This window comes from Chionomys nivalis, chromosome 3 (assembly GCF_950005125.1).
Source record: "Chionomys nivalis chromosome 3, mChiNiv1.1, whole genome shotgun sequence".
NCBI classification, from domain to species: domain Eukaryota; kingdom Metazoa; phylum Chordata; class Mammalia; order Rodentia; family Cricetidae; genus Chionomys; species Chionomys nivalis.
The window spans coordinates 8,952,701-8,979,276 of record NC_080088.1 but is presented as its reverse complement, the minus strand read 5'-3'; the positions used below and the strand labels follow the sequence as shown (position 1 = coordinate 8,979,276).

Sequence of the window (26,576 nt, the reverse complement as noted above, 5' to 3'; positions counted from 1 at the left end):
TTAATATTCAGTTAAACGCTTGGATCCAGGCTCTTGCCAGAAGGTCAGACCTCAACCATTTATCTCAGGATGTTTCTGGAGACACTCCATTCCTCCATGCATTCTACCCACATTAGTGCTTGGCTTCCCTGAGCAGTGATCCACCGTGCCAACACAGAACATAAGGATACAATCCTGCAGTGACATGCCATAGTTGAGCTGTTCCTGCCCTCTCAAAGGTAAATCTATTTCTGCTTCCAAATGGCAAGCTCCCATGAATGAGCAAATAGCAGAGCTGCAGGTTTTGAACAGCGGTAATGGCTTTGACTTTCCAACACATCTTCCTTAAAACATTTATTTCCATTCTCACCAGGTCTGAAACCAAACATCCATACTGACTTAAGCAGACCAAGTTGCCAGTGGGGCATCCCTCTCCTCTTTTACTAATTTTAGAGCCAAACAGAAGTAGCTCAGGACCCAAGTGGATCAGCAGTGAAGCATTTGCCATCCAACCATCTGACCCTGCTTCAATCTCCAGAACCCACATAAAGAGGAATGGAAAGAGAAAAAAACACTCCGTGGCTTAGTGCTCTGATATCTCCCCCCACCCGCTTTCGTCTCCCTCTCTCTAATTAAAAATAAAAATGTAAAACAGCTTAACCCAATACACCTGAGGATGCTTTGGCTGAACTTGACCTTTAGAATCTGGCCAGTAAATTCACAGCTGGAGAACATGTCTTCATGTCAAAGCCCAAGAACCGAGTTAGACTAAAAGTCCTTTTACTTCCAAGTCCCTTATTGTGCAGCCATTCTGAGGTCGTTGTCACGTGCACACTCAGTTTCGAGTGTCCGACCTCCGGGTGACACTAGACACCTGTTCCAGTGGGGTATTGTGCTGCCACAGCGCTCCTGAGAGTCACTTGTCAGTACCTCTATCGTTTGGACAGCATCTACTCCCCGCCAGTGGCCATGCTCTCCAGGACCTGCTTTCCCTAGCTCCATGGTACCATATCTGAGAGTCTTATGAGCTGAGGGAATGCAGAGCCCAGGAAAGGGAAGCTGAGCTGATGAAGGGCTCTGCAGCACAGCAGATGCAACATCGCCCTTCTCGGGATCAGCTCAGAGCTTTGATGTCTGTATTCCCGTTTGTTCAATCTGGAACCCCTGCTCTAAGGCAGGGCAAGGATTCCATCTATGTCACTACAGGTCACATGCAATCCCTGGTTAACTTAAAAGAAAGCAAAGGCCAGTTTAAAAGGTCATACATACTAGACTAATTGAAATCCTGCTTTACAGAGAACCACGGGTCCAGATAAGTGTTCAGATGGGTATCTTGAGGAAGGTTCATAGAAAGAAAATGTTCTTTCCCAGTACACTTAACAATTCCTAGGTATATAGCCCTGGGGCCCCAGGTGGTGGAGTGCAGATGAGGAGGGCAAATAAGCCAGGCTAACACTGTAGAGTCCCCTTAACTCAGAGTCTCTTTCCCAGGAGGTCCATTCTGAGGCTTTCCTTAGGAACCCTGAGCATCTCCTAGGAGTGTTGAATATGCAGAAGGTGTCAGATCCTGCTGTCAGTCCTTGGCCTCTTGCATCCTTTCTCTGTGATTGGCAGCACAATACCCAGACAATACCCAGAATTGTGATTCCCAGCATATTGCCGGTGGGGAAAAGAAACAGTGAAGCCCTCTGTGACAAAAGCAGACTGTGATATTGCCCAGTGACTCTGGGAGTCTGATCATTAAATTTATTGTAAATGAGGTAGAGGGGAATAACTTCAGCTCAAATCTGGTTAAATCCATGATACCCTGTAGCCATCAGCTGAGTCCACCGTAGCGTCATGATTTCATATGCCCCATCTCCATTGCTGACATCCACGCTTATATGCCTCTCAATTCTGTTTGAAGCTTCTCTATCGCTTTGAGCCTTACGAGGCTTGTGAATGGATAGGATTGAATTTTAGAATATTCTTACCTAAAACATTTTTAAGCCAAAAAAAAAAAACCCAAATTCAAGAAAATCCTAAAGGCAGAAGAACCAAACCACACTATGATGCAAACCATGCCAAAGATGTGGTCTGAGGTACGGAACAGGAGTTTTTAGTGAGCGCCTTCAGACAAGGCGGATACCTCTGAAATCCGGCAGCTCTGGGTCTCTACTCTATATTAACCAAGCCGAGTTTACAGCTCCTGCCTCCATGAGTTTACAGTTTATTCTTGGGCCATACAATTCATTCAAGCAGTATCTAATGATCTGCTTGATCTTCTGGTTCTTGATGCAGCTAAGATTTCCTAACAGGCACAGAGAAGATGTTCAGCTGGTACAATGTTTCTGCACACACACGAGAACCTGAGTTCTGTCCCCATGTAAAAGAAGCCCAGCATGGTGGCATGTATTTGGAATCTCATTGCTAGGGAAGTAAAATACAGGCAAATCCCTGGGCTCATTGGCCAGCCATCCTGGCCATCTCAATGAGTCCCATGTCCTTTGTCCTGGGAAATGACCCTTGAGGTTGACCTCTGGCTTTCTTGTGAATGCACACATTTGTGCACACATGGCTAAAAATTTTTAAAAGGTTATTTTATCAAGAAGTAAACTTTTCCTCTGGTCTAACAATTATAGGACCATAACAATGACGGGAACATAATAATGCAACTTTGTGTGGATTTTATGTAAATTTCTCATTTCCTAGTAGTTTTTGTCTGTTATGGCTTCTTGGAAACCTGTCTTTGGTCACTGTTTGAAACTTCCTACAATGATGTCTTCCAACTCCTCAGTCTCTTCACCAAGACGATTCACTTTAAGTCATTGTTTTCCTGTTAAATGCTGTTCAATCATGACAGCGTTCAATGCTTTATCAGCCGCAATTCACAGATATCTCCACGAAGTCCTTGCTGAGTGCTGGCGCCACACTTAGCACACAATAGGTCCTCTATCTCTGTTTAATAAATTACTCCAAAAAAAAAAAAAAGTGAAAAGATGTAACTAAACTGAATCACTGTGTCCCTGAGACTAAAGCTCAGCATTCAAGGGAGCAAATGTGTTCGACCGCGGTAACAGCCGTCGCTCTTGATCAGTTGGGCATTTCCGTAACTTTGCTTTTGTGAGGCAAATCTTAAGAAACCCATATGAACAACGGTCGAATCTTCATCATTACTGAAATGGGTACTGCTCCTGGGAATGGCTGGCACTATGATCTCTGAGTGCAAGTGACAATATATTTTCTTGGTGTTGAAATACCTATTATCCAGGGGTTGTCACGGCTGTGTAAGCATTTACACTCAATTGCTGGTGTGCACTCGCCCATCTCCATTGCCTTCTACACTATGCAAGAAAAAGAACATCTTCATTTTTAATCTCCTCTCTTTCTGGAGGTGGAAAGTTTGTCTCTACCATAGAAGTAGGATGGCGTGGAAGCAAAATGAGACTTTTCTCACTCGTATCTACAAGATAAGCAGTGGTTCCACCTTGTCTTACTGCAGAGAAATGTCTCAAACGCTCTTCAAACAGCTGATGCTTTTTTTCAAAAGCAGCAATTGGTTCTAAGTTTGCCATCCTGGTATGACGGTGTAATAGCCGGCGGTCTCTATGCCTGAAATTACAGTCTAAAGACGGCAGTGGTAGATCCAGGTAAGAAACAAGGAAAGGGAATCCAGGACCCCACCCCTGAGCTATTCCACTGGCTCTGGGTTTAGCAAGATCCCCAAATGATTGGAGCACATATCATGTTTTCAACAGCACTACTGAACACCTCCTTTGTGAAACCCAGCTGCCTCCTCAGCTTCTGACGAGCAGCTATTATATACAAACAGAAGCACCAGCCATAATGTCCCATGTAGACCTTGAGTCAGAGATTTTTTTAACTATTTACTAAGGGGATTTTAGCTAAAAACAAACTACATATAGATATAGAGATAGAGATATTTGGTTCTCCTTGGTTCCTGCCTCAAAATAGACTTATAACCATCAAGAAGCAACACAGTTCTATTTCTGAGTCTGATACAATTAGATTTTAATTACATGTGTGATGTATATAGTTCACTCCCATAGCTCCTGAGGAAATCTTCCATTTATTTGGCTCCATTGATCCAAGAGAAAGAAAGGTTCTCCTGCCAGATCTATATCGCATGAACTTGGTCTTAGTCCTCCTCTGGTCCTATGGCTCCTGAGAGTCTGAGTTGCTGGCCTGAGACCACCAGGGAGAGGACAGAGTTCCAGGCTAAGTATAGCTGGGTGCTAAGTGACACACAGGCTTCTTTCTGGTTCGGGTGGAGGTGGCACTTCTTTCCTTCCCACCTTGGAAACTGTCCACTCTCACTGTGCTCTGAAAACCTTTGAACTCCTTCACCTCACCATTCTGAGCTCTGGTCTCAGTCTTGAGATTAAGAGCAAATATGCATCTCACTGAGACCCATGGTATCTTTTGCTCTGTATCTTTTTTTTTTTTTTAAGCTTAACAAGAAAAAAACTTGACCAGAGAAGCATAAACTAAGTATAAATTTGTAGGAATGTGTGTGTGCATCTGTGGCTATGGGCACATGAATGTAGTCCCCCACTGAGGCCAGAAGAAGCTATCACATCCCTGGATATGTAGCTACAGACAGTTTTGAGCTGCAAGACAGTGGTGATGGGAACCATACTCAGCTCCTCCTCTGCAAGAACAGTGTGTACTCCTAAAGTCTGAGCCATCTCTCCAGCCCAAGAAATACAATTTGTGATGTTCATCCTTCCTCCTTTCTACTCTTCTCTTTAGCATTCACAACATTCCACTAATTCCTTCAAATATTTTTGACTATTTTACCATTTACATCATCTATATAATATGTTCCTTTTCCTCTTTTAGTTCTTCAAAAAGGTACAGAGCTTTTCTCTAAATGTTCATTTTAGCAAGCCCATGTTTATTCTGCCTTTCTCTTTCTGATCAATTTGTACAGCTGCACGGGGGCGGGGGGGGTGGAGATGCGGAGGGAAGGAGTCAGGCTGGTCACAAATGAAATGTGACTGAAAGCGATTGGGCATAGTTTTAAGTCGATGGCAGCTCTGCCTCGTTCCTTTCTGCCTTCATCTGGCCAGCTCTGCTGTAGGCTGACGCCGTGGCCACAGTCCTAAAGTAAAGGTGACATATGTGAATGCCGAGTCTGAAAAGTGCGACTTGAAACCTCTGAAGCTTTGAGATTTTTCTCACAAGATGGCAGAGGCCACCCAGGCCAACGTAATCCCCGTGCTTCTGAATGCAAATGCTTCTTGTATTACAATGGGGTCATGTCCCAGTCTACAGAAGTCGAGCCTCCTGAGACAAAATGCTTTAAACACACCTAACCTTCTGGCCAGCATGGATTAGCTACACAAAATGCTGACATCATAGAGCTTCCTTCATTGACTTCATTTCCCGTAATGCACAGCTTGGCTTGACTGTTATCTTTAAGTCTGAGCGTCACGATGTTCTTATGACCTAATTAGCATTAGATGTCACCAGATCTGCTGTAAGTAATATGACACATGTCTCTCATTCACTTCAGTGGGTCCATGACTCTCTGTTCCTTGATGAAGCCATGATAGCTCTGTTCTGTCATGACTCAGTGTAAGCGGTCTCCACTCACCTCCTTGCTTCACTGTAGGGCTTGAGTGACAAGCAGCGAACAGCCTATGCCACTTCCGCCTGCTCTGATGTCTATGTCTAGGGAAGGGCTTGAGACCAAGGAACCAGCATTCATGCTTCTCTCATTGAAAATTTCCTGAGCTGGAAGTAGCCCCACACACGGTCAGTGCTGAATGAAGGCTCCCTGGCTACAGAGTGGCATCTCTGCATCCTTGAATTCCATCACAGATTTCTCTTAAACTGTCTAATTTTTCCAAGGGAGAAGTAAGTCTTCTTCAAAGATGGAGACATTTTCTAGCCCTGTGTTAATATGATCTTGAAGTATTTATCTTTCAGTGAACAAATAAGTTACATTAAGTCTCACTTGTACTAGCAACTGCTTAAACACAACAACAAACATGGAATGTCCAGAGCACAGGGAGGAACATCATCGAAACATACAAGATGGAGTCCTGGATCTCAGAAAGCACCTGGAACCCACATTAGTGTTCTGATTAGGTTGTACTAAGCACCTGGAACCCACATGAATGCTCTTAGGTTGTGCTAAGCACCTAGAACCCACATGAGTGCTCTGATTAAGTTGTATCAAGCACCTGGAACCCGCATGAGTGTTCTGATCAGGTTGTGTTGAGCACCTGGAACCCACATGAGTGCTCTGATCAGGTCGTTTGAGCACCTGGAACCCACATGAGTGCTCTCATTAGGTTGTGTTAAGCACCTGGAACCCACATGAGTGCTTTGGTTAGGATGTGTTAAGCACCTAGAACCCACATGAGTGAGGCTGTGTTAAACACCTAGAACCCACATGAGTACTCTGATTAGGTTGTGTTAAGCACCTATAACCCACATGAGTACTCTGATTAGGCTGTGTTGAGCACCTGGAACCTGCATGCATGCTCCGATTAGGTTGTGTTAAGCGCCTAGAACCCACATGAGTGAGGTTGCGTTAAACACCTAGAACCCTCATGAGTGCTCTGATTAGGTTGTTTTAAGCACCTGGAACCCACATGCATGCTCTGATCAGGTTGTGTTGAGCACCTGGAACCCGCATGAGCGCTCTGGTTAGGTTGCATTAAGCACCTGGAACCTCTGATTAGGCTGTGTTGAGTGCCTAGAACCTGCATGCACACTCTGATTGGGTTTTGTTAGGTGCCTGGAACCTGCATGAGTGCTCTGATTAGGTTATGTTATACAGCTAGAACCCACATGAGTCCTCTGATTTGGTTTTTGTTGGGCGCCTAGAACTTGCATGAGTGCTCTGATCAGGTGTTGAGCACCTAGAACCTGCATGAGTGTTCTGATCAGGTTGTGTTAAGCACCTGGAACCCACATGAGTGCTCTGATTAGGTTGTGTTCTTTCTTTTGTTCTGTTTTTGTTACCTTGACAGTCTTTTCTTCTGGGAAGAAGGAATTCAGTTGAGAAAATGGATCTATCAGACTGACCTGTAGACAAGTCTATGGTACATTCTCTTGATTGATAATTGACATGAAGGCGCAGACAACTGTTGGGGGCAGGCTATAAGTATCGTGTGGATGGTGTCTGTCATTCCATGGCAGGTGGTCCTAAGTTTGTATGAGAAATAAAGCTGGTTGAGCCGTGGGGAGCAAGCCAGTAAGCAGCACTCCCCCATGACTTCTGCATCAGCTCCTGCCTCCAAGTTCCTGCTTGAGTTCCTGTCCTGACTTCCTTCAGTGATGGGCTCTAAACTGTCCGATGATGTACACTCTTGACTTAGTTATTTTGGGTTGTGGTCTTACAACAGCAATACCAAGAAAGGACCAAAGTCATCCCTGTACATGCAAAGTAGCATACACAATTGCAATTCCACCTTTTCACCCCAAACCCAGATGTTTGAAAACTTTTTCCACTTAGGACTTAGCCAAGAAGCAAGATCAGAAAACAGATAGGTCACATGTGATCAGTGCACGTAATGGATTTGCTTGGTCCTGACCGACATGGTTGTATCTAGCTTAGGCATCTGGTTTGCAAATCTAGCATCAAGTGCTAAGGCAGAGATAGTAACCAGGACAGGAGAGTGAGGGAAGACCTCAGTGTGATGCAGAGATGAGGAAGCCGACACCATGAATCAAGCGTGTAAGGACAGATCACCCTCATCAGTCTGGAAGTCCTAAACTGTGTCTGTGTCTCCTCAGACCCAGACAACAGCTGTACATGTCAGAGGCCTTGGTGCGTTTGCAGATAGGTCAGGCTCAGTGACAAAGAGATTTGACGGAGTAAAATTTAAGGGATAAACTTTAGGGAAGCTGTGATGCTCAAATCAACACAGCTTTTTAAAGCCAAAAGCATAGCTACTCCATGGTCAAAATTTCCCAAGCTCCATTGTGTGCTGTGAGATTTAGCTATATTCTGCTACTTCTGTAAGGAAGAGTAGTATCCATATAAACCAAGAATCAGAGAGGTTATGGCATTTTCTCAAAGTCACACAGCAATTCCTTATTGATCCAGAACACAAATCCTTATCTTTCTTATGTACTAATCCAGTCTGTCTCAGACCTCTCAGCTTTATTGAGCCAAGAGTAACCTTCCTAAAGGTTAGCAAACAATGCCATTCTTCTCTCTTTTCATTTCATTTCACAAAAATGAATATCATGTGATTCAAGTTTGCAAGCCAGAATTATCAGTGTGCTTGATTTACATATTTGCCTTGGGGAATAATTAGATATCTAGGTCGCTACTGTTTTTAATTTGTACCTACCATATGGCCCAGTGCCCTATGAAGGGACATGTGACAAAGTCTTTCAGCTTACTGATGAGTTCCCCAGATCCCTCAGACACTGTAGGGAGACAGGGAATGCTCCATGCTAGAACCCCTGGAGCTCAGCCCGCTTGCAAAGGCAAGAGCGTCCCAGAGCACAAAGGGGAGCTGAAGCCTAGGAAGCTTGTCCACTGGGCAAAAGAACAGACTCCTGAGTTTTGTTCTAGAAAAGGAATTTACGGAAAGACTTGGGGAAGAAAAGAAAGCTCCTGGGTCCACCCAGCAGTGTCTATGAGGAAGAAACAATGCCGGATGCCTGGGACCTCTAACACAGATGCCATCCATTAGTGATGAGCAGGGCCAGCACCAAGGAGGAAGCAAGCTCCCGTGGCCAAAGGAATGTTTTAATGGAGTACTTGGGAAAAAATTAATATTTACTGAGAAGCAAAATCTAACTTCTTATTATCGTGTTTTCTTTTCTTTTGGGATCTAATACAGGCTTGCGTGAAACCACGAAGCCACCCATTCATCGGCAGACGATGACAAATAAGCTTAAATTATAACTTTCAGTAAACAGAGGCAGCAGTAATTGACTTCTAAATTCTTCCTAGGTCTAGAGAGAAATGCCGCACAAGAGTCATTCTCTATTGTATTCCCACTGAGTGGAAAGCCAAGGACAACAGCTTAAACAAGCCATGGGATCCCAGTCGAGCATGTCGGCTTTAGCCTGAAGCTGACTTGGGCCAGTAGAATTTAAGCCGAAGAATGGCAGCTGTAGCCTGTGCCTTCAGCGACACCAAATGCATCCACTCACTTTGCTTGTACATCTGCTATAATTGCCATGAGGACAGAAGGCCCTGGTTCTTTGCTGGGTGAAACTCCTATGAACCCAAGATAAACTAAACCCGCGGCAGAGGCAGGAGATATTCGTGACATGGGCAGCATCAGGATTTACAGTCACTCTCAGTGGTTCACAGCAGAGAGGAAGCAATCAAGCTTGTGGCGTTTTGTGATTGCCTATTACACAGCAGTAGCTGACAAATGCATTATCCATGAGCCAAAGCAACAAGTGGTTCCCTCAAATATTTGCTTTGACCAGTGATTCCCAAACCTAAACACATCTCCTAAAACATGGGGTAGACTGAGGCAAGAGCATAACAGGTTCAAAGCCAGCTGAGCTACTTAATAGAAACCAGTTTCATGCATAATCCTCCTGGGAAGGGGAAATAGACAAGATCTCCTGAGAAAATTGGGAGAGGAGGGAAGGAATGGGATGGTCGAGATGGGGGAAGGGCAGAGATGGAGAACAAGGAAAGAGATATCTTGATTGAGAGAGCCATTATGGGGCTAGCAAAAAACCTAGCACTAAAAAAAAAATTCCAGAAATCCATAAGGATGACCCCAGCTAAGACCCCAAGCAATAGTGAAGAGGATGCCCGAACTGCCCTTGTCCTGTAGTCAGATTGATGACTATCTTAAATGTCATCATAGAACCTACATCCAGCAACTGATGGAAGCAGATTCAGGGAACCACAGTGGAGTGTTGGGCTAAGTTCCCAAAGTTCAATAGAAGAGAGGGGGAAGTTAGAATATGAGCAAAGAAGTCAAGACCATGATGGGGACACCCACTGAAACAGCTTACCTGAGTTAATGGAAGCTCACCAACTCTGGCCTGACAGGGAAGGAACCAGCATAGGACCTAACTAGGCCCTCTCAATGTGGACAACAGTTGTGTGACTGGGGAAGACTGTGTGGCCACTGGCAGCGAGACCAGGATTTATTGCTATTGCTTGTTCTGGCTTTTTGGTACCCATTCTCCCTGGAGGAATACCTTGCTCAGCCTAGATATAGTGGGGAAGGCCTTGGGCCTGCCTCAAAGCAATGTGCTAGACTTTGTTAACTCCCCAAGGGAAGCCTTACCCTCTCTGAGGAGTGGATGGGGGTGTGGGATGGGCATGGGACAGGGAGGGGAGGTAGCAGGAGGAGGGGAGAGAGCAGGAGGAGGGGAGGGAGTGGGAAATGGATTTGGCATGTAAAATGAGAAAAGATAGCTTTTTTCAAATAAATTAAAATAAAAAAAGAAACCAGTTTCAAAAATAAATTAGAATGTTCTGGTCAGCTCTATGGAGTCCTAATGCTGTGACTAGAGATAGCTCAGCAGTTATGGGCACCTACTGTTCTCACGCAGGACCTGAGTTCAGTCCTCAGCACCCACAGGGAGCCGCTGACAACCATTTGTAACTTCAGCCCCAAGAGATCCGACACCTCTGTCCTCACTGGGCACCTACAATACTGTGCATATACTCCCCACCCCCACACACACATACATACATGTTTTTTTAAAAATAAATTAATACCCACGCTCAGGTCTCCACTTAGACCAGTTTTGTTGTTGTTGTTGCTGATTGGTTGCTTGTTTTTTTTTTCTTTTTTATTATTGGTTTTTGTTTTGTTTTTTCAGGATCTCCAGTAATGCTTCCTGGGCAGTTGATGCTTTTATTTATGTTTCATTTCATTCCTTGCTCAGTAACTATGAGACAAGTTCTTACTATTTAGTCCAGGTTGGTATCAAGCTCCCTACATGGCCAGAAATAACTTAAAACTTCCAATGCCCTTACATCCATCTCTCAGGTATTAGGATTTTGACCGTGCACACCAGCACGCCCAGCCTTTTTCTTTTAAGACACCAATTCTTACTCTATTGTCCTGGCTGGCCTTGAATGCCTGGATCCAAACCATCCTCCTACCTCTGGCTTCCGAGTCGCTGGTATGATAGCAGTGTGGCAACGTGCTTAGCCATTAGCTGTTTTTTAAAGGTTCCCCAGGTAGATCCAATTTTGCAAGGCAGGTGCAGAAAAAGGATTACAGTAAGAATGCCAAACTGTTGTCTGTACAGTAAAGCAGTTCATATCCATCTATATTTTCTGGAGCTGAAGAATGCCTTCCCTTAGCTAGAGATTCCTGAAGGCAGCTGGTCCTGGTAAAGTGACCAGGAGCCTTGACAGAGTATGGAGAGCAAAGGGTTCCACTCAGACTTCCACAGGTGACAGTATTTGGAGGGACAGCAGGTCAGAACAGATCTGTCAATCAAGCCAGAGGGAAAGGTCGGGGCTGAAGGAAGAGGAAAAGGGAAGGGAGCTGGCTAGGTACTTGCAGAGGGTTCCAGCCGGAACCACGGGGGATGTGCGGAATCTGGGCCCCACCAGAGCTACTGAATTATAGTTTGCATTTTAGTAAATCTTACAGATGGTGGGCACACATGTGGGAGTTTCAGAGAGCTACACTGACGTCCAGAAAGAGCACCGTAAAGACAGCGGTGATTTAATGCACCCCTCTGGTGACCACATGACAAGCCCAGACATACGGAAGCTGAGATGGGACATGAAACACCACAGATGCACACATACAAATAGCGATGTTTCACGTTTTAATACCTGAGGGTTAGAATACCATAAATCCTGATTTAGGCTAGAATAGAGCTCAGGCATGCATCTTTATCAAAAATCACTGAAATGGCGCTGAATGAATGAGCAGCCAAAGTGAGGAATCACCTCTTCCCAGCTCTGAAATTGAAAAGCGGCCTGGTAAGAGGTTGTGCTTTACAGCTATGATACTAGAATAGTTAGTGTGCCTCGATCAGACACAATTTCTATCTACAGAAGCTAAAAGGCAACATCACTGTGGCATTGCTTTGTCCGTTTTCCCAGAGAAAAACAAAGCGTATAATCATATCACTTAGTGTTCTGGCGACTCCTTTGGATCTTCCTAGTTGAATGTGATTTAATACAGAGGAGACAAGGAATCTCAAACCCCAAGAGTGGTGGGAGAGCGAGGTTTGGCAAAGCTCTTCTTGCTCTCAAGCTTGCCTTTGGCTTACAGAGAATCCAGAAATTACCATTACCCATTGACAGTCAAGGCCACTGACGCAGTCCAGAAGTGGTAATGTGCAGGGGAAAGCGAGAGCATCCTGAAGACACTGGTCAGACCAAGCTGCTGAGCATCTTTTTATAGACTGGGTGGTCTGCAAAATTACTTTGCATGGTTCTGGGGCCTCCGTTGAGTGCTTTACAAGGGCTTTCTTCATACATATGCAACTACTGTTGTGGAGAGCTGCTGGCTGCGTTCCTGCCACCCAGCTCCCGGTCGCCTGGCTAGCTTATGCCCCAAAATAACAACACACAAACTGTATTCTTTTAAACACTGCTTGGCCCATTAGCTCTAGCCCTTACTGGCTAATTCTCATATCCCAATCAACCCATCTCTAATAATCTATGTAGCATCAGTCTTACCAGGAAAGATTCAGCATGTCTGACCTGGCGGCTTGCTTCATCCTGTCTGCCTCTGAGAGGAGCTGCCCTGCATCTGAGCTCACTTCCTCTTCCTCCCAGCATTCTGTTCTGTTTACTCCGCCCACCTATGTTCTAACCTATGAGGGTCAAGCAGTTTCTTTATTAATTAACCAATGATCTTCCTCCATCAAACTACTGCTCTTCTTGGTACATAATATACAGAAGGACATCACATACATGTAGAAGAAAGCACACGCATGTTGTAGGGAGACCACTTGTATGTTTCCTGGCTACCCGGCAGCTCAGACCCAAAATAATCACATAGAATTGTTATTAATTAAATCACTGTTTGGCCCATTAACTCTAGCTTCTTATTGGCTAGCTTTTACATATTAATTTAACCATTTCTAGTAATCTGTGTATTGCCATGAGGCTGTGGCTTACCAGCTAAAGTTCCAGTGTCTGTGTCTGGTGGGGCTACAAGACTTCTCCCTGACTCTGCCCTTCTTTATCCCAGCATTCAGTTTAGTTTTCCCACCTAACTTTTCTCTACCCTATCAGGCCAAGCCAGTTTCTTTATTAACCAATGGTATTCACAGCATACAGAGGGGAATCCCACATCACAGCAGCACCTGGAGTCTAGGGCCGACAGGAAGTTGGAAATTAGATATATATGAAGTTAAGAGTAAACCCTTCAGCCACCCACCCCATAGAGTCCTGTTCAATACCTCATAGCTGTACAATTAGGGGCAACTTATTAACTCTTGCACTTCAATGTCCTCATGTGTATCCATGATTAGTCCATAGTATTGTCATGAAGAACAGACATGATATATGTACTAGGTACCTAAGGAACACATATGGCATAGAGTTAGACCTCCACAGATATAAGCAAAGACCCTGTGGATGAAGCAATTCTGGAATCAGAGGAACTATTTTGTAAGTGGTATGCTCTCAATATTCATGATTCTCTATAATTTATGTTGAAGCCCTAGCCCCTAATATGATGGTAACTGAATATGGTACCATTGAGAGATGATGAAGTTAAAATTAGGTCATGAGAATGAGAATCGGGTCCTCAGGATGAGACTGCTGGGAAGGAGGAGGAGATGGAGGAGAAGGAGGAAGAAGAGGATAAGGAGAGGAGGAAGAGGAACAGATAACACAGGACTTTCACATAAATTCACAGAAATCTGAGAATTCACAGTAAGAGGGTGTCTACCATTAAGGCATATAGAATTACCGTGGAAGGAATTCCCAGACTCCAAATCTGTGAGAGACAGATTTCTACTGGCTTATGCCATTCAGTTTCTGACATTCTGTTACAGCAGCTGGAACACACTAAGACAGTGGGCAATGACACACAGACAAAATCAAATAAACAACAGCACGATCCTGAAAGCATTCTACATCCATCAGGGGTACGTCAAGTTGAGACACCTTCTCCAAAACATTATTTCATGTGCTGAACATTCTAGAAAGTTATGTAAAGATAACTGGAGATCTTGTTACATATCAGTGTCTTTTATCCTATATTGTCAACTGGACCCACCTGGAAGAGGGGACCTTAACTGAAGAACTGTCTCTGTCAGACTGTCTTGACTGATGATTGACATGGGAAGTTATGGCCACTGTGGGTGGCACCATCCCTAGGAAGTTGGCCCTGGGATGGGGCCTGCTGAGCACGAGCCAGAGAGTTGGCTTCAACAAGCAGCTTTCTCTAGTTTTTTTTTTTTTTTTTTCTTTAGTTTTTTTCCATGACTTCCCTCAGTGAAGGATTATGACCTGGAAGTAAGCTAAATAAACTCTTTCCTCCCCAAGTTGCTTTTGGTCTGCATGTTTTATTGCAGAAACAGAGAGCAAACTGGAACAAGAAAAACAGATTTGTAGTTGAAAAACTGCAAGGGGAGCTGCGTGCACTGAGGGAGCTCCTGTCAGGCACTTCAAGCAGTAACTGAGCATAAGGTCAGATCGTGAATGTGGTGAAATTATCCTCAGCTAAGGATGCAAATGACATCCCAGCCTTGCGTTCCTGTCAATCACCATTCCAGATAGTGCCCTCCTCTTCCTAGGGAGTCACTGGCTCATAATGAACAGAACTATAATAACAGAACTATAATAAACATAAGAAGAGCCCCCCCTCTCTGTTGCTCCCAAGACCAAATCTATTTCTATGTTATGTTTTTCCTGCTTGTCTGTTTCTGGATTGAGACAGGTTTCTATCTGTTAGCCAGTTATATAGACTAGCAAGAAAATCACTGTCCTATTCTTAAAAAAAATCCATTTGGAGTGCTACCATTCCCTGAATGGAAGAAAGAGGCCCTAATATACTAAGATGTTTTAATCTTTTTCTGAATACACAGAAAATGCATTCCTGCTAGCTTGTCAAAGTCAGCCGGAATCATGAACATCAGAAGAGTAGAAGCATGGTCATCCACTGTGCATTGATTTTGGCTCTGAAGTGAGCTCCGTTTAACCTGGGTCATGGGCTGAGAAGTAAGAAGAAGGCACACTTTGAAGACACCCCATGGGTCGTCTTTTCACAGGTCAACACTCCAACACAGACAGGGAGTCAGAGATGTTTCACTATCTTCCAGAGACACGTCCAGTTTATATCTCCCACTGCCATCAACAGTTGCGTACACACAGCAGGACAGTAAGCCTGCCGGACTCAGGCTCATGGAGATAGCATCTGAAGGGATGACCATGGAGTTCCCTGTCCCATCACCTCCCTTCACATTAGCCACACGCGGGTTAAAAAGAGATCAGCCCAAGGTCAGATGGATACACAGCGGATGCCCATGTGCCTACCTCATGAACTTCCGTCCTAGACCTAAATATCCCTTCACCTGGCAAGCCCCTGAAGGGTCCTGTGGCTATCTTAAGAGAATAGTCTTCTAATTTAGTGGTTGCCAATGGCAACAGGCTTTGGAGGTGTGGCTGTCACCTCACCTAGAAGGATCTTCAAAGATCAGGGACTGCTTCTCTTCATCAGAAGCCACACTGAAGTCATGATCAGGAAGTAGAAATCTTTCTAAACTCCTTTCTGGAGCAGGGAATCTAGACCCTCTCACATGTTTTTTGCTATCTGCTGAACCAAGTGAAAATCTGAACAAATAAGCTATTCATAAGAAGAAAGATTTGGTGAAGGATAGTTGCAAACTGTCATAGAATTTTCAGGCCAGGAAGTGATTGCAGAAAGGGTTGGAACAAGATGGTTTCCTAGAATTCAGAGAACTGGATGTAGTGGACACTGGGAAGTGGAAAGGGTTAAAAGAGGAGACTCACTAGCGGTCTTTATTAAGACAAATCACATCCATGTGTCTGTTATCCACCTAGGTTTCAAGGCTGGGGACAGTGATACTGAAGAAACAAAATACAACCCAAGCTTGTGATGATCATCCATCATCACAACCATGCGCAACCATGCAACTCCAGCTAGCGATTCTCAGATTTCCGAAGAGCGGTCGGTGTTTACAAAGTCACATAAGTGTTAAGACCCTGGTGACGGTCGGTGTTTACAAAGTCACATAAGTGTTAAGACCCTGGTGACATGAGAGGAGAATGCAGTGTCTGTCTATAAAACCATGTAACTGTTAAGATCCTGATGACAATAAGATGAGAATGCCCAAGGAGGGAAGGTCGGGGGTAAGACACAGAATTCTAGAGGGGACACCTACAGTTTAATTCATGGACTGAGAAAACAAGGCAATGTTTAAACTGGGATCCAACAGAAACACAGTAACGGAACTGACAGGAAGAGGGTGCAGTGAGCACAGTCGCACGATCGTCGGGAATAAAGACCACCTAATGATTTTGAGTCACATGGTTGAGTTGTGATTCAAAAAAAAAATATTCTCTAATAATTAAAACCAGAGTTGGAGAGGGTCAAAATTTACAAAATCTTTGATATTGTATCATTGTTCCCGAGGCTTTACCACTCATGCAGCTTCAAGCATTCTTTTTCTGACTTTTATAGAGTCAGCATCCTCACTGATAGGACAGGACTAGCAGTGATGGTAACGCCCCGTGGCTGAAATGGTTGAACAGAGGGCCATCACTGCAGCTCGCCACAAGGTCTGAGCAGAGCAGATTCTCGATAATTCCATTCTCATTGTCACCTGATACTCTGCCTTATTCACCAAATGTGTCCTGAGAAACTCCTGAAATAAAGACACAGACCTCTAATGGCTACATTCTAGCACGTACTTTGAACCGGAATTATTTAGCCTCCTATCTGTCATGATTCAAATGAGGCTTTCATCTAAAGCCCATGGTTTCTCAAGCCCAACACCACCAATGGTTTGGCATGGGTCATTCATTGCTACAGATGGCTGGTCCTTTGAGGAAGCTTACTCAGCAGCACCGCAGCCTGGACCAACTCAATGTCCAGCAACCAAAATGTCTCTCGATATCAAAATTAGAAAGGAGACTGACTCTAATATAGCTACAACCAGTTCTGAAGATTTAATAGACAACCAAAACTGTAGCACAAATTCTAGTTGGTCTTAATTAACCAAAACCCAGACTCAGTTTTAGGGCCCAAAGCTGAAATCAGAGAAGAAAAGCAGTAAGCCACTAGAGAGACCTTTTACCTCTACCAGTGCTCCAGACCAAAGGGGAAATTCTCAGCCTGCCTAATCTGCACTGTGTCTCCACCAAACCTCAGTCTCCAATGAGCTATAGTCCCCTCTTTATATACTTCTTTCTGCCAAGCCGTATCACTCCTGTCTCCAACTTCCTAGTAATGGGATTAAAGGTGTGGGATCCCAAGTGCTGGGCTCATCTTGATGTGAGCTCTGTTTCTCTTTTAGACAGATTCAACCTCGTGTAAACCAGGGTGGCATTGAGTACTGGGATTAAAGGTGTGTGTCACCACTTCCTGGCCTTTATTGACTTAAATCTGCACTCTAATCTTCAGGAAAGTTTTATTTATTAAAACACAAATATTATACCACTATACACAACAGCCACATTTCCCCTTGTGCAGATCTTTCAGGAACTACTTCCAGGCAGACACAAAACGTTTCAGCTCTGAAGTATTTTATTCATTTATTCATCTGAAAGCCAGAATCAGAAACACTTACATTTGTCTTTGGTGTAAAATATTATTTACAAGATTTTTGGAGAGAAACGATGGATATTATTCAAGGAATCATGCTGGCCTACCCAAAAAGCAGACCAGTGGAAACAATATTAAGCCAATATTACCGTGTTCTTGAAATGTGTGATGCCTGCTGGGCCTAATTTTATGAAATGAAGTCAGTGCATACAAGTTCCACACAACCAGTGACATTAGAATAAATAACAATTTCTCTACCACATCCTCCTCTTAACCAACACCAACAGCCTTGCTGCTCAACCCAGAAGAGCAAGCAACTCTCAAGAGGTCAATCCCAGAACCTGGCAAGACAAAACGCAAAACCACCTCAAAGTCACCGTGGCTCAGAGTTCCTTACCTGGGGAAGACAGCGGATGAAAGCAAGTCCGTCCGACATAAATAGCATTTCAGTTTAGAGTGCCACTGAGCAAAAACTATTTCTATGTCTTTGGGGACCGCTTATGAGAAAGAGACCTTGCCAGTGTGGTTTCGGAAAATTATATGAAATAGAAAACGCTGTCGAGCAGATGTGTCAAGCCCTGCCCACACAGCAGCCGGCCCACTTAATGAAAACACTGCTGCAGTTCAGAATTGGTGCTGTCTACGGTTACAGTAGTGTTATGTTAGCGTCTCCGAGGAGTGAAAAGGGTTGGGAAGGAATGAGAGCCGAGAAATTGCCAGAACTCAGGGTCAGGGAGAGAATATCGCAAAAGCAGGTACCTCAAGGTGGTAAAGAACAAAGGGAAAATTAAAATTAAATGGGTTTTTTTGTTCTAAAAAGCATAGAAATGGAAGCCCTGCTTTGTTTAGATGAATTAAATTAAGTAAATAACCTCTCCATGTTCTGCTTAATAAGGTTCCGTTTAAACATAATCGAAATGCAACAATGCTTCCGTCTCCCCTGAATTCTTTTAAGTGAAGTTTTACCATCACGCAGGAGTTGTCCGTCCCTCACTCTGCCCTTACACCAGGGAACCCAAGGGCCACTGGAACAAGTCCCCGGCAGCCACAGCCATAAATCTCTGTGGCTCTTTCTCTTCCATGTCATTTTTCAGGGCTGATTATTGGTGACACAATTGATCACTGCCACATCCTCTCTCCACATTAAGCAGGAAGAGCACACCTGAAGGTCTAAAGCAAAGACTACTTGAGAAACATTCCTGGACCTTCACGTGTCTTCCCTTGATGGTTTTTTCCCAAAGAGTTTCACTCCCAGTTTCACACAGCCCAAATCCCACCCATTCTGCATTCATCTGGAAACCACAAGGGTTAATTTTGTCCCATTAGTGATACATCAATTTTATCTTCTTTTTTAAATTTTATTTGTGTGTGTGAGAGACCTGCATGAGTTCATGAGTGACACATATGTGCTAGCGTCCTCGGAGGCCAGAGGGAGGGTGTCACATCTCCTGGAACTGGAGTGACAGGTGGTTGTGAGCCATTTGATATGGATGCTGGGAATCAAACCGCTAAGCCTTCTCTCTAGCTTCATAAGACAATTTTGGATTTATTTATTTTATATATTATGTTTTGTCTGATTGTATACCGTGCATATTGTTCAATGAAGTCAGCAAAGGCAGTTGTATCCCTGGGAGCTGGAGTTCCAGGAGGCTCTGAGCTGCCCTGTGGGTATCCAGAACCGAGCCAGAGTCTTCTGCAAGAGCAGCAAGTGTACTTACACAGCAAACCATCTCTCCAGTCCCCAGGACTAAGTCAGTTTTAAACAAAGCCAACAACTTAATTTTGGATGGTAAAAGAGATGTCTAGTAAAAATAAAATTAACCTTGAAAAGATACATCAGCGGCTGTAAAGGCCATCCATCAGTGAAGGATAAATCCAGCTTGCTCTTGAATGCTAACTCTGACTGCCAGCCTCCAGCATGCTATGACTGTTGACAAATGCCAGGCCTCCTCATCAAGATGGGCTTCATGCCGGGCGGTGGTGGCGCACGCCTTTAATCCCAGCACTCGGGAGGCAGAGGCAGGCGGATCTCTGTGAGTTCGAGACCAGCCTGGTCTACAAGAGTTAGTTCCAGGACAGGCTCCAAAACCACAGAGAAACCCTGTCTCGAAAAACCAAAAAATAAAAAATAAAAAAAAAAATAAAGATGTGCTTCATACAGCTCTCGTTGGAGTGCTTGGGTTTTCTTCTCCTTCCTTCTTTAAGCATAAAAAGTTTATGTAATAATGGGGGAAACGCTTCACATTAGAAGAGATATTAAAAACAAATATTTTAATAAAATCTAGCCCCTGAGACATTTCTATGGTGATGCTGACAGTGTACTTTAGTTCAAATTAAAATGGATTTGCTTTATTCCACAGATCTCCAGCCCCGTCTTTGATAGCAACTACACTATTAGCTGCTCTCCAGCTCTTGTTGTAAAAAATAAATAGATATCCAATGTCTCATCTGAACGTGCTGGTGCAGGCAGTAATTCATTTCTTTATATTTAAACAGAAACGTGCAGCTCAATTCTTCTTTTCATTGGCTTTATTTGGAGACCAATATATGCATTGTTCCTTTACAGTTCTAATGCACATGAATTATTTAATGTCTCCAGCATGCCTGTGGGACATTTGGTAATATTGCCAGCCCTTGTGCATAGTGAAGTCATTGGCTAATAGGGAGGAAAAAGAATTTCCCAAATACAACACAACTAAAATGTAATACAATTGACTTTGGCAGAACTAATGAGATTTTATGAGGTACATCTTCTTCACATGTGAATGAAGATCGGCATCCCCAAAGGGAAATCCAAATTCACAGAGAAATGTTCTCTTTCGTAGGCTCGTTACAGTTGATGAAGTCTTTAAGAAAATTTTCAGCGGCCTCCTGGGAGTCCTTGATGGCTGTTTTTATCTTTTGTCTTGATTGATTGTTTGGTAGTTTGGCAAATTAACTTGAAACTGAAAGACTCAGCTGACAGGGGACCCATTTTTTACCCAAGGGACAGTCACACCTGCACAACCCTCCTAGTCCCCAGGAGACTCAATTTCAGCCTTGCTATCTTTAATTCAAGTAATGCATACAGTATCTTATAATGCACCCCACCCTCAGTATCAAGCAAGCAGGTAAAGCTTTTCTCACTTCACCTAAGTTCTGGAATTGTCTGAAGGCACCTGATAACCTCCCTTCAATCTTTGGACATCATAGGTAGAAAAGAACCAACTCCCACCCACAGGGTATCCCTTGACCTGCATATGTGTGCCATGGAAGTGTACATATGCATACACACACATAATAAATAAATGTAATTTAAAAGAATTTTTTTAAGAAATTAAAGATAAAGGCTGGAGCGATGGCTCATCAATTAAGAGCACTTTCTGCTCTTTCAGAGGACCAGGGTTCAATTCCCAGTGCCCACACAGTTACAACCATCTAAACGCAAGTTCTAAGGGATCCAACACCCTCTACTGGCCTCCATGAGCACCATACACACATGATGCACACATATACAGGCAAGTAAAATACCTGTGCGCATAAAATTAAAAATAATAAATAAAAATTAAAAAAATAAATTACAGACTAAGTTAAGTCTAATACATTCTATGAGATTTGATTATTCATAATAGTCAAGAATTCTCTCCATTCATGTCACTAATGTCCAATTTTGTGTCAGAAATTTCATACAGTGTCTAAGTGGATAAAGGAAGCTCCTGTCAGTCTCTGGCCACTGTTGGTTTCGGCACATCTTCCCCTCATTTTATTTCTCCTTCTAAGTCAAATTTTGGATCTCAAAAATCAAAGACTAGCCATGAAAGAAGTTTATGCAGCCCATCCACTTTCTCCTTTGTCTTTATAGTTCTCTTTTCCCCTGGGGAGAATTTGTTCTTTCTTTTAACAGCAGCTAGCCCTACACACGGCCTACTCTCGGTTACTTTGTGACATGTTTTTACTTGAATATCATATTTCTAAAGATGGCCTCTCTTACAGGTTGATGCAGCTGTGACACCTTTGGTTACATCACGAGCAGGTGAGCAGTCAGATCCAGGGTTCTAGCATAGGCTGGGTGGGAAGGAGGACCAAAAGCCCATCAGTTCCTTTTTACTTTTCACCTGTACAATGGAAACTCTCAAGGAGAGACCTTTTCAATCTCGCATAGCTGTTCCTAAGATTATTATTTCCTCAGAGTCGTTATAGCCACCAGGTTTTCCACAGGAAACACTTTCTAACATGGACCGAAGCCATTTCTTTCTAATTCTCTAGTCTACAGGAACTCTGTTCTACACAGTAACTTCAATTCTAACTTCTGAGATCTTCACCATGAGATTGTGCTTCAAGTCCATCCATTTATGTCCATCTATGTATGGTTGCTGTGGCTGCCAGGACCACAGGGGAAATGTATATAAATCCATTAGGGATGGTTGAAGATGCTTCCCAAAGGTTTAGCATATTGATCAGTAAAAGTTCAGAACAAGAATCATGTTTCTCTTCGAAATTCAAATTCTAAAGTATCTGATAGAATATGGAAAATTACTCATCTTATCTCATCCCAGCAAAGGCATGACCTCAGCCAGCCACTTTTTATAAACAGTCACCATGAAGAGATATTGAACTACAGATGTATCTGCTGATTCCTATTCTTGTTGATACAGAGCATATTATACATATTTTCTGAAACATACAATTTTTCTCATCTTATCTTGTGTCTTGGACTTCATTTCATCTGGATACATATAAAACTATGAATTAAACTGTCTTTCTACAATCCTATTACCAGTTACTAATGATGTATAGGTCATTCCCATTTTATTTAATCTTCCATATAAATGTCAAATATTTATCTTTGCGAATAAATGTAAGTGGTCTACATGATAGAAAGTTTAGATTAAAACAAGTATTTTAAATTAAGGCATAAATTCCCAAAATGCTCCTCTGAGATCGTCTTTTCATTTATACTTTTATGGACAATGTAGCACAATGTTCATTTCCTCATATTCAATAATAAATACTGTTTTTGTCATTCGTTGTATGAAAAATGCTCAATCTTCTTTCATTTTAATTTTCATTTGGTGTGTAGTTAGTGATCTAATTTATTACTTTCCCTTGAGCAATGAGCACAGCTTGCCTTGTCAATGCCTGTTTTCTATTCAGTAATTTGCTTTATTGGTTAGAGAGTGTTTATAAATTATAGAAATTAATATTTTGTTCATTACACTTATGTTTATTGGTTTTCCAGCTAAATGCTTGTCTTTGAGCTCAGTTCACAGGCAAGCTCAAAGTTGTAAAAAGTCATATGTCCTACTGCAATCTACCCTAGGAAATACCCCTCATTAGGGACTGTTTAATCCCTGTATGTGTTTATCATACTTTTTATAGTCATTTTGAAAGTCTTCAAGTTAAATGGAATTCCTTTATATATAAGATATGAGATGTGCAACTATTTTTTCAAACATATATATCCACATGTGGCTGTGCAGTAGTCTATCTAAAGCTATCAGAGGCAAGTGTGTTCTCATCAGTTCCCTTCTCTGAACGTAGTAAAATGAGCACATAATGTTTCACTTTTCCTTCTAAAGACAGTAAATAATGTTCACATATCTCCTAATGTCTAAACAAGCTCTCATTCCTGAAATGAACACTTTATTCTTAATGTGCTGTTCTTTTTAATATCACCAGGATTAACATTCCAATACTTTAATCAATTTTACATATTTAATATTATTTTAATCTTTGACTCTACTTACAGAAACACATTAGCCTGTGTTTACTTTTTGTTAACCGGTATTGTTCAGTATTGAAAAGAGGGTTAAAAGTTATCTATGAACAACCCCATTAGCAAATGGATAATGTAAACCTAGGATTCCGGAGTAAAGCTGTTTAGCCAAGAATCTACCACAGCAACCTCCGCATTGATGATAGAAAACCAAGACTTCTGGATTTCTGTAATTTGTTGTTGTAAATTATAGCTGTCAAACAGATATGAAGCCGGTGAGGTTAGCAAGGAACAATCAACCAACACATCTTTATTATCTTCTCCCCTGCTATCCAAAGACATTTTAGAGTGCTAATTTTCTTTGCCTCTAACTACCATCCTGCCTTGGCCCAGGTCGTCTTTCCTGGATCCCATAGGAGAGTCACTCACTGTTATTAACGGTTCTCTTGTCATCTTACACCCAAGTGTAGTTTCCACTCAGGAATCAAGGTGCAGATGTGTGTATATAAGCTTCAAACTCCAGGTCTCATTTTCAGGAGACTGGAGGAAGGATGCCTTGAGGCCCCCACTGACCTTGCTGAGGTCTGATTGCCCCAGCAGTGGAGCTGAAGAAGGCAGAGAACGAGGGCACAGTGTGGTCCAGCTTCGTTTCTGGCTGGTGTCCGATGCCTGCTCTACTGTGAGTTGCATCTTTGGACTGCTTGCCCTCAGTTCCCTTTAGGAAAGTAAATGAATCTTTTAGTAACGAGCTTAGGATCCTCCTTCAGCCCCCTGCTGAGAGATGCACCCGACATTACTTCCTCTTGATGTCTCTTGCATCTTTTAGGAGACCTCTTAGTTGTTGTCTTGTTGTCTAAAAGAACCACAAGTCAGCACCCTGGAATGTGGCCTTTGTCTGGACCCCAAGTGACAGAAGCTCTTTCCCGACTGTAATTCAGCCATGCCCTCATCACCACCATCATCCTCTAGGCCATGATCTCCTCAAAAGCACCTATCATAAATGACAGAGTTCACATCTCAAGCTGAGCTAATGAGCCGCTGACAAGTCCGAGAGGCCAATCCCTTCATGTCTTGAGGTGAGGAGCAGGACACTAGGCTGAAAGGTGAAACTGAATGTCCAGATTTTCTAAAGCAAGTCATCTCTCTAATCTTGAAGTTCCTTTCAGGACCCAAACATCCTTCCAAGCCTGAGTCAAGGACCAGAGAGGGAAAATAATAGTTTTCTACCTTTCTCCTTTGTGAATGACAGAGGCCTTGCTCCTACTCTGGATATGGATGTGGTTAAGACTCATCTGGGAATCTCAACCAAAATTTTAGACAATAAAAGGTAAATTATTCAAATTACCCAGAATCCTTATATTTGCTTTTAAGGGTGTGTGTGTGTGTGTGTGTCCACACCCTGGCAAGGAGGGCAGACAACCATGAATGTTAGTCCTCCACTTCTTTCTTGTCTGAGACAAGGTCACTCTCATTCACCACTGCCTATGACAGGCTAGCTGGCTCATGATCCTGCCATTTTTCTGTCTCCCCCGCTCTTCTCACAGTAACATGGGAATTACAAACTCCTACCTTTTCCAGTTCACCTTTTAAGTCGATTCTAGCAACCCAAAGTCAGGCATCAGGTTTGCATGGCAAGCACTCCACCCACTGAGATGCTCCTCAGCCCACCTTTGAATTTTTAATCTCAAAATGAATACCAGAAGCCACACATGGTGGCACATTCCTATTGTCCATGCACATAGAAAGAAGAGGAGGGAGGATTAGGAGACTAAGACCAGCCTAGGCAACACAGAGACCTGCCTTAAAGGAAAAAATAAAATATGAATAACCAAAATATACAATTATTTTTTACACTCATAGTGTCTCTAGTTTATCAGTATTCAAAGTCCTCATGCTGGGAAATAAATTATACAACAGCCCGCTTAAGCATGTTCTTAAAGCAAGCTAACTAAACCCAACACCTTTGATGTGCAGCTAAAAGCCGGGCCCGTGATGAAATCTTAATCTCATTTTTCTTTCAGTCTCGGGGCCTTTGTCTTTTACTTTGATCCACCCTGAATAAAGCTATTGGCAAATGTATCCCGATTTTGATCTTATAAACTGTACATAAGTTCACACACCCTCCTGCTTGCCTTGTAATAGAGACAGCAAGCTGTAAACGGTGACACAGCAGTGACTCAGGAGTTTGAAGCCCTCCCAGCAGCTACCTCACCTCTTTATATGGGGCTTCATCCAGAACTCTCCCCTGGGAAGCCTCCTTGATGTTGGGGGGTTTGCTATACATAATCGTTCCCACTCCCAAATGTTAGAAGGCTGTCATTCAAGGAGGGAGCCAATTATGTGGAAGGAGAAGAAGAACTTTTATGAATGAAGAAACAACAGCATCACGTGGTAGAATGCACATGGCCTATGGGGGTGGACAGCTGATGTGAGGAGCCAGGGCACAGGGAGCAAGTTCTGAGCTACCCCCACCCATCTTTAACTGTAGAGACGTGAGGGAAAGAAGAATTAAAATACGGGTTCTAACTAGATTGAGGCAGCTATGTCCCATTTATGCTGACATTCTTTGTGCACCAATCCTAGCCACATCCATCAGGGCCAGTCTAAAGAACCTTCCCTAAAGCTTCTCTCTACAGCAGGAATGGGAATCCGCTGGACACCAGGGAAACTCCCACCATGGCCTGTCTTCACATAACCTGTACGCCAAGAATAACTGATGCTTTCCTGAGAGCTTTACTTTGTCTTGTTTGTAGCGCTGGGGGCTGAGCCAGAGCTTTGCTGCTTGCTAAACATGTGTTCTCCCACTGAGTTGCAAACTCTTGGCCTTAACTTAAAAGCAAGAGGATGAGATGAATCCAAAGAAAAGCAGTATCACAGGATATGAGGCAAGTACATGAAGTTCACGTGACAATGTCTACAGCTCCATACTCATGAAAGTCCATGCTCCCCAAGGGTGCCTGCACCTCACACAACAGAGTGGAGCAGGGGTCACGGTGAGCACAAGCCAACAAGTGTGGCAGGGGCCACAAGGTGCAGAAGACAGAAAAGCCACAGAGAACACACAGGACATGTGGATTCAAGTGTTGACTCACTGGCCCTTGGCAAGAGAAAGACGCTCATGTTGATTACGGCATCATTAACAACGCTATGTGCTCGGGAACAAGGAGGGTTCATAGGGGGACATGCAGATCTCCCTGGGGAGGGGAACTAGAAAAGATTTTGTGAGTGGACTGAGG

The 26,576-nt window shown here is 43.3% G+C and overlaps 1 pseudogene; it reads right to left on the bottom strand.

The window, feature by feature from the left end:
- Nucleotides 1-25,624, bottom strand: LOC130870878 (cyclin-G1-like; annotated as a pseudogene).
- Between the last annotated feature and the right edge of the window lie 952 nt (nt 25,625-26,576).